At 45.0% G+C, this 9,209-nt stretch overlaps 1 non-coding gene across 1 annotated transcript; it reads right to left on the reverse strand.

Annotated features, from left to right (window-relative positions):
- Window positions 1-8,761: 8,761 nt before the first annotated feature.
- LOC139182421 (U1 spliceosomal RNA) lies at window positions 8,762-8,925 on the reverse strand. Its single transcript, XR_011566084.1, has one exon. It is a non-coding gene; the product is annotated as a U1 spliceosomal RNA (small nuclear RNA).
- Window positions 8,926-9,209: the final 284 nt, after the last annotated feature.

Here is a 9,209-nt window from a genome sequence, read left to right on the forward strand (position 1 = left end):
CCCTCCCCCATCCACAATCCATTATTAACATGACTGATTTTATTAATATCAATACTCTTGTCTCATGTGCCGTGCTGTGCTTAGTTGCTCAGTTGTGTCTGACTCTTTGCAACCCCGTGGACTGTAGCCCGCCAGGCTCCTGTGTCCATGGGGATTCTCCAGGCAAGAATACTGGAATGGGTTGCCATGGTCTACTTCAGGGGATTTTTCCAACCCAGGGATCGAATCCATGTGTCCACCACTGCAGGCGGATTCCACCAGGGAAGCCCAAGAATACTGGAGTGGGTATCCTATCCCTTCTCCAGGGAATCCTACAAAACCAGGACTTGATCCGGGCTCTCCTGAATCGCAGGCAGATTTTTTGCCAGCTGAGCTACCAGGGAAGCACCTTTGTATCTCCTGTTCAGTTTTGATCTTAAACTCCTCTCACATCTTTTCATCTGTGTTTACCATTTGTAGTAGATTGTATCTTCTGTGTTTCTTTCTCTGTTATTTTATTTTCTTTGTGTATGCATATTTGTGGGTGTGTTTCTTTTGCTTGGTATTTTGGAAGGCCTGGGTAGCTAGTTACTGCACTAAAATTTTTGACACGTTAGTCCTTTAGTATTTCGTCACATTTCTAATATTTGAAGTATATGTTTTAAATGTTATCTGTCAACTTCAACTTTTTACTACTGTGATGCTCGAGGACATTATTCTGCTTTTTCCTTCTGTCTTTACCTACCTTATAGTAGTATTACCTTATTGTATTATTTCAACCCAATCAAATGTATACCCTTTATATACTATATTTTTCCTACCTTTTTTTGTTAATGTGCTAACTGGTAGAGTAGAGGTAGGAGCTGGAGGAGGGCCCCACTGGGTCCTTTCGACCCCCTGGTGGCACAGGATGGCTGTCCCACTCTGGGAGTACCAGCAGCCTCCCTGCAGAAGTTTGAGGGTGTACCTAGGCTGCCCCCAGAGCAGGGCCCACGACACAGTGGCTAAAATCTACAATCACATATATACAGTGATGACCAGATGTATGAAACTCATAGTTTCCAGTCAATTCTTGATGAGCAGAGTTCATCTTTAAAGATTTCTCTTGATGGAGTGAGGACTCCTTAAGTTTGATATATTTAATACTTGTTTTCTGTTGCTTTGATATAGGACAGACACCTTGGCTAAATATAAAGAACTTGTCCACAATGAGTTTATTGATTTTTTTTTTTAAATAATATCTTACTTTGTATGTTCTGCTGAGATGTAGAATGTAAATTGATTTTTCTTCACTGAGGGCAAAGGGTGGTCTGGAGCTTCAGGACATTTTTTCTTTTTTAAAAAAAAGTCTTTCAGCTCTACTAGGATAGGTCTTAGAACTGACCATTTCAGGTCTACTTCCCCTAGGTCTCTATGATTTTCTCTCTGATCCTTTCTCACTACCTTTTGTTCATTTCTATTCTGTTTGATGCTTTCATTTGTAATGCAGTGTCCCTTATAAGTTGGGATAAATATGTTCTCTATGTACCTTGTCATTCAGCCTTCTTTTTTCAAAGAATTTTCTATACCTTCAATTTTTTAAAATCTCTGCCAGTTCCAGTTTCTCATTTCTTCTTTCCTGTCTACTTCTGTCTTGTTTACGTAAAATATTGAAGTTTTTTCCATGTGCATGTATCTACAAATGCTTTGTTCAGAACAATTCAAAATATGGATGCCATGTTACATTTCCCAATGTTTTTTGATTAATTTTGAGGCAATCTTTTCATTTGCTGAAATTTTTGACTCTTGTTTTACACTTTTTTCTTCTGTCACCTTGGAAGAAATGTCTGCTATACAGTTTTCATTTTCATATGACTAGGTCTACCTGAATGAGAAACAGTTGTTCCAGGTCAGAAGGGATTAGTGCTTTGAGTGGCCTAGTTGATTTCTTTGTTTTAGTTCTGTCTTGTCCAGTTATTCTAGCAGAGCTAAGGCTTGGGGGAAAGGCTTGGTGTGTCTCTTGATTTGGGGATTCTATTTCTTCCAGTAGGGCCTTTAATTTCTGCCAGTTGCACCATTCTTTTTTCATCACCACAAGTGTCCAAAGGATGCTCCCTTCAGCTCGGTCTCACACCTGATCCCAGTAATTGTGCCTCCTCAAGATTGCCACCCTCGGTCCTCTGCACTGTCAAACCCCTTCCTATCAATTCCCTAGTCACCAGAGCTAGAGCCAATCATGTCTCAGACACCCTCTGAGTTACTCTTTCTGTGAGTTACTTTACCTGAGTTCTGTCTGGAGTACTCCCTCCCTGCTGCGCTCTCCTCTATATGCAGGGTCTTTGTTGATCCCTCTGCTGCTGTGTGGCTCCCAGACCTAGCTGAATACAAACCAAGTCACGCCCACAGTGTTCTCTGGTCCCTGGTTGTTTGGGGCAGGGTTTTGAATGGTGTCCTTGACTCTCTCTGTTAGTCCCTAGCCCTCAGAATTGTATGTTGAGAGATTCTGCTGCTATTATTCAGGTGGACCTGTGTTCTCCTATCATTCTTTTTCAAATCCAAAATTTCGGTAGTACACAAAAGTAGACATAACAGAACACTCCCAGCTTTGTCAGGCATGGTCTACAATTACCAGCTTATGGTTGAACTTGTCTTACTATATCCATGCACTTACCTTTTCCTATTTTTTTAAAGGAAATCTCAGACATCATGTTTCATCTATATCAGCATGTTTCTTCTCGATGAGAACTCTTTTTAAAAGTATTATCATCACGGCATTATAATCATAAATTAATTCAAAATCTTTAATATCATAAAAGACTATTCAAAATTTCCATTTTTTAAAATGCAGCATTTTTTTCAGCTTATTTGATCACATAGGCTTTTAAAATTAATTTATTTGTTTATGGTTTCCCCGGGTCTTTATGGCTTGGTGCAGGGCTTCTCCAGCTGTGGAGAGGGGGAGCTCCTCTCTTGCCGTTTGCTGGTTTCTTGGGCTTCAGTAGTTGCTGCCCATGCGCTCAGTTGTTGCGGCTTGTGGGCTTAGGAGCCCCACAGCATGTGGGATCTTCCTGGACCAGGGATCAAACCTGTGTCCTCTGCATTGCTAGGCAAATTCTTAACCAGGGAAGCCCCCCTCCCCCTCCTCCATTATTGTTTCTAAGTTAGTATTCTTTTTTGGATCCAAATAGAGTCCACAAACTGGAATCACTAAGATAATGCATTTAAGTCTCTTACATGTATGCTTACCTTCAATTTCTTCTTTCCTTCCTTCCTTACTTTCTCTCTCACTCACTCTCCATCTCTCTTGGTCTATTGCTGTCCTTTTTTTTCCCTTTAAATCATTCATTTGTTGAAGAAACTGAGTTGGTTTTTCTGTAGCATTCCCACAGTCTAAACTGTATACTGCTGCTGAATCACTTCAGTTGTGTCCGACTCTGTGCGACCCCATAGACGGCAGCCCACCAGGCTCTCCTGTCCCTGGGATTCTCCAGGCAAGGACACTGGAGTGGGTTGTCATTTCCTTCTCCAATGCATGAATGTGAAAGTGAAGTCGCTCAGTCGTGTCTGACTCTCAGAGACCCCAAGGACTGCAGCCTACCAGGCTCCTCCGTCCATGGGATTTTCCAGGCAAGACTACTGGAATGGGGTGCTATTGCCTTCTCCAAAACTGTATACTAGGGTGTACCTTAATAAGTGTTTCTGTCCTTCATACTTCCTTCTTGGTGGTAGAATAGACAGCAGTGTTGTAATGTAATGAAAATGCAAGTCACACACACACGTAGTTTAAAATTTTCTAGTAACCACATTGACAATTAAAAAGTATAAGAGCACAATAATGCAAATATAATCTTCTACATAGCTGATAATGCTATATATACCTTAAAGGAAATATGGGGCTTCCCAAGAACTCGCCCGTCAATGCAGGAGACACAAGAAATGCGGATTCGATCCCTGGGTCAAGAAGATCCTCTGGAATAGGAAATGGCAACCCACTCCAGTATTCTAGCCTGGGAAATCCCATGGATAGAGGTGCCTGGTGGGATATGATCCATGGACCCAAAAGAGTTGGATAAAACTGAGTGACTGAGCACACACACAGAGGAAATATAATTCTACCAATGTTTTAAAGTTGTGTTTATTAGAAAAATATTGTGCATGTCTCCAACTTTTAAGGTTACAGTCACACGAATTATAAATGAAAATCCAGGTCCTCAGTCCTACTACTTTGTAACTATTCAACAGCCATATGTCTAGTGGTCCCTACTTTGGACCTGTTGATACAGAGACTGATGAGATTCACACTTGCAAGCCTGCCAAGACTACTTCAGAAGTGGTGTGCACTCTTGTGAGGAGGCACATCAAGTCCTGTGTGTTTCTTCAAATAGTATTACCAGCCCTTTTAGTTCAAGACCTCTCAATCCATTTACTGATTCTGTGGCACTAAATGGTGATATTCCATCATCATGTAGTATTTAACTGGAATACTTGCATAAAAAGAAACCTCTCCTAAATACTAAATACTGTTTAGTTACTCAGTGGTACCCTCTGTAAAGAAAACTGCAGCTTAATGAGCAATACTCCAAGCATCCTCTGTGGTCACTAGTTCATTTATTTCCTTTTTACTCTATGTGCTAATATGAATTCAAAAATTTAAACACAGTGAAGTATTTCAATTCATTGCAATATAGCTCTTATCAATACTTAAATTCTCTCTCTTTTGACAGTGAAAGTGACTTTAAGCTGGCTCCTCAACTCTTTTGAAAAGTTTCTAATAGTATTTGAGACCTTTCTTGATAACACTATAAGGTGCATCTCTTTGATCCTGAATATTTTCTGCCCCTGACCTGGACTCAGTCATTTGTCTAAGAATCTCTGGTTTCCTTTTGTGCAAAATGTTATTCCCAAATCAAATTATAACCTTAAGATGTTTCCTGGATTTGGTTTGTTTCTAGGCATTTCCAGTGGACAGAGCTAAGAAATGCATACTCATCTTTGTATGAATGTATATATTCAAATTCAGAATGTCAGGCTTTATTGAATGTTTATCTTTCATCTGCCTCTTTTCTGTATACCAGGATTTTTGTTTTTAAGGACACGGGGAGTAATAGAAATACAAGATTTCATACAATCTCCTTTGCTTTTCCCCACATCATTTGGAATAAGAATAAATACCAACAATGTCAATAATAACACAATTAAGGAAAGCAGCTTTTTAAAAAATTTTGTCACTGTTCCAGGGTACATATAAATTATTCTCTTTTATAGTTCTCATCTATATGGTTGTTCCACCAAAGTTACATCGTGTTTCCAATGTCTAGAAGTGACATTTAAAAAGTTAATTATATAATGATAAAAAAGTGAATGCTGTTTCCAACTCAAATCTAACTAGAATATATTCACTATTCTGGCCCCAACTATAAGATCTGCAAGTGTCTCAAAGGCGTGGGTGGCCAACCCCTGATCTCAGACGCTGGAATACACCGGCCAGACTCCTCTTTCTGGCTGAGTTTGGGATGAAAGGACAAGATTTCCTGGAGTCAAGGTTCAAGTCTTAGCCTAACAGCAGTTTTTCGTGTCCAAAGGAGACTTAGGAGCGAGAAGTTCTGAAATAAACTGAAATAGGATCAATCAAAACTGCGAATAATAGGGCACCTGAATAAAATATAGTGCTTCCCATTCAGGTCTGGAACCCCGCCCGGAAAGCTGTCATCCTGGCTGGTCAATGACATCACAGCCCCGGGACCACTATTCACAGGGACAAGACGTGCGGTCCGAAGCCCCATCGTGGGGCAGGACTCAGTGGGCGCAGCTTCTGCCTTTTACCTCGAGACCCAGGGTGACCCGACAGGGGGTGGCAGTGCTTCGGTCGCTGCGCCCTTTGGCGGCGGGGCCGGGCCTCCGATGACCATTGACCGGCAGAGCCACAGGGTCCTGCGGGGACGCCACGGGCTCGTCCCCCACCTCCTCGTGGTCCACGCACCTGTGCTTCTCAAAGCAGCAGGTTTCGGACCTCGACTGCTGAGGAGGAGGCGGCAGAGCACGGGGGCCCAGGGCCTCCTCCGCGGGACCCAGACGTTCTGGTCCCGAGAGCAGGACGAGTTGGGCTCTGGGGCGGGAGAGTAGGTCCACTCAGCGCGCACCGGAGGCGCAGTTCGCTTTCAGGAGGAGACTGAGTTCCGGCTGCGCCAGTAGAAGACTCTGCGTGCGGCCTAAAGGGAAACGTCCCATGGAGACTCTAACTCGGATCGCTGGATTCAGTCCAAAGTGCTGCCATCACACCGTGGAAACACGGCCGTCTCGCTCTCCACCAGCTGAGCCGTGTGGTTCGCAACCGCGCGGTCCCAGGACTTCCCTCCCTCCCGGCGCGCTTGTCACCCCGGCGCGCTTGTCACTCCGCCGCGAGAGGCTTCCTCCGCGACGCCAGCGGGCGCCTGACTCGCCAGCCGGCGGCCGTCTCTACAGCTTTGGGCGCAGTGCAATGAGAGGAAACCCGTTCCGGGTGAGCGACGGGGAGGGGCTTTTAGGCCTCCTTCAAATGCGCCTGCTCTGCTGGTATTTCTAGAGTTTTCTGCCCTGAGGTGAAATTCCCGCCAGGAAAAATTTTAAAAAGTCCCTTTGCTCTTTGCAGTTGTCCTCTTCCTGCTGCCGTGGGAACTCTGAACGTCCTCAGAAGAGCCCTTGGGACTTCGTGGGCTGTCCCATGTCTGGTACCCCAGGTCCAAAGGTAGAATTGCGGGCCACCGCCGGCTTCGTGTGGCGCGGGAGGGGCGGGGCGACGACACGGCGTTTGCTCTGGTCGGAATTCGACCAGAAGCCAAAGATCCGCCTTCCCACGCGTTGCACCGTGACGGTGGAGGATCTGCGAGCCCAAATAAGTTAGGCACAAAGAAGGATTTACAGCAGTAACAGGACTGTTCAAATGTGCCAAATTCTGTAAGCGTTGAGCGGTGGAAAGTATGCGTTTGTTTTGTTGTTCAGCCGCTCTGTCGTGCCCAACTCTTTTCGACCCCATGGACTGCAGAACGCCAGGCTTCCCCGCCCTTCACCATCTCCGAGACCTTACTCAAACTTATGTCCGCTGAATTGGTAATGCCATCCAACCATCTCGTCCTCTGTCGTCGTCTTTCCCTCTTGCCTTCAACTTTCCCAGCATCAGGGTCTTTTCTAGTGAGTTGGCTCTTCGCATAATGTGGCCAAAGTATTGGAGATTCAGCTTCAGTGTCAGTCCTTCCAATGAATATTCAGGACTGATTCCCTTTAGGATTGACTGGTTTAGTCTTGCAGTCTAAGAGTCTCTCAAGAGTCTTCTCCAACACTACAGTTCAAAAGCATCAAGTCTTTGGCTCTCAGCTTTCTTTGGGCTTCCCTTGTGGCTCAGAGGTTAAAGTGTCTCCCTGCAATGCCGGATACCTGGGTTTAATCCCCAACTCCGGAAGATCCTCTGTAGAAGGAAATAACAACCCACTCCAGTACTCTTGCCTCAGAGGAACCTGGTAGGTCACAGTCCATGGGATCACAGAGTCGCATAGGACTGAGCAACTTTTCTTCTTCTTTATGATTCAACTCACATCCATACACGACCACGGAAAAACTATAGCTTTGACTAGACAGACGTTTGTTGGCAAATTAATGTCTCTGCTTTCTAATATGCTGTCTAGGTTTATAGTAGCTTTTCTTCCAAGGGGTGAGTGTCTTGTAATTTCATGGCTGCAGTCACCATCTGCAGTGACTTTGGCGCCAAGTAAAGAAAGTCTGTCACTGTTTCCCTTGTTTCCTCCATCTATTTGTCATGAAGTGATGGGACCGGATACCATGATTTTTGTCTTTTGCATGTTGAGTTTTAAGCCAACTTTTTTCACTCTCACTTTTTCTGCTTTCTGGCATAATACGGATGGTGTCATCTGCATACCCAGTTTTGTACATGATGTACTCTGCGTGTAAATAAGCAGGCTGACAAGATACAACCTTTGATGTACCCCCTAGACTCATCTGAAATGACCCTGATGCTGGGAAAGACTGAAGGTGGGAGGAGAAGGGGACGACAGAGGATGAGATGGCTGGAACGTGAACGTGAAGTCCCTCAGTCGTGTCCGACTCTTTGCGACCCCGTGGACTGTAGCCTGCCAGGCTTCTCCGTTCATGGGATTCTCCAGGCAAGAATACTGGAGTGGGTTACCATTTCCTTCTCCAAGATGGCTGGAAGGCATCACCAATTCAACAGACTTAAGTCTGAGTAAACACCGGGAGTTGGCGATGTACAGAGAAGCCTGGAGTGCTGCATGCAGTCCATGGGGTCTACAGAGTCGACAAGACTGAACTGAAGTAGCTACTGTAGTATATATATAAAAAACAATGCATAACCTCTATGTATAATACAAAACATAAAAAGTTAATAGCTTGAGGGAGCAGTGTATTCACTGCTGCTGCTGCGAAGTTGCTTCAGTCGTGTCTGACTCTGTGACCCGAGACAGCAGCCCACCAGGCTCTGCTGGGATTCTCCAGGCAAGAACACTGGAGTGGGTTGCCATTTCCTTCTCCACTACTTCTTCCTGTATTCACTACTGAGCTGAACTTGTTTGACTAGTCGTGTTTACTTTTTGTGATCTCATGGACTATAGCCTACCAAGTTCTTCCATCCATGGGGTTTCCCAAGCAAGACTACTGGAGTGGGTTGCTATTTCCTTCTCTAGGAAATCTTTCCGAGGGCTTCCTGCATTGCAGGGAGATGTTTCAAATTGCCTGAGCCGGCAGAGAAATCCCACATTATGGTAGAAGGTAGTTTTATCGTTGAAACTATAGTTACCAGGGGAAAGCACGCACGCAGTCCCCCACTACCACAAATTATGCAGTTGAGTTTCCCGCGTTTGGGGAAATCGCAGAGGTCAACACACCCGCAGTGCAATGGGTGAGCCTCGCCGTGGGAGAACCACCTTCGTGATCACAGTATCTCCCCTGCCAGGTAGTTCAGTTCTGTTCAGTCAGCTCAGTCGTGTCCGATTCTTTGCGACCCAGGTAAATATGAAGTAATTCTGCCCGCCGCCCGCACAGCCTTAGACACGTTCACTGTCCGCACAGGCTCACTTTGCTATTGCCACCATCTCTTCCACCACCGACCGCACCCCATCGTTTCCCGCGCCTCTCGGGCACTCCTAACAACTCTTCTAATAAAATCCAAGCAGTATCTGGGAAAAACTTCCACAGCCGGCAAAGTGGCAGGCCCGCTACTGTACCACTTCTGCTGCAAAATTTAC

This window comes from Bos indicus, chromosome 3, assembly GCF_029378745.1.
Source record: "Bos indicus isolate NIAB-ARS_2022 breed Sahiwal x Tharparkar chromosome 3, NIAB-ARS_B.indTharparkar_mat_pri_1.0, whole genome shotgun sequence".
Classification (NCBI taxonomy): Eukaryota; Metazoa; Chordata; class Mammalia; order Artiodactyla; family Bovidae; genus Bos; species Bos indicus.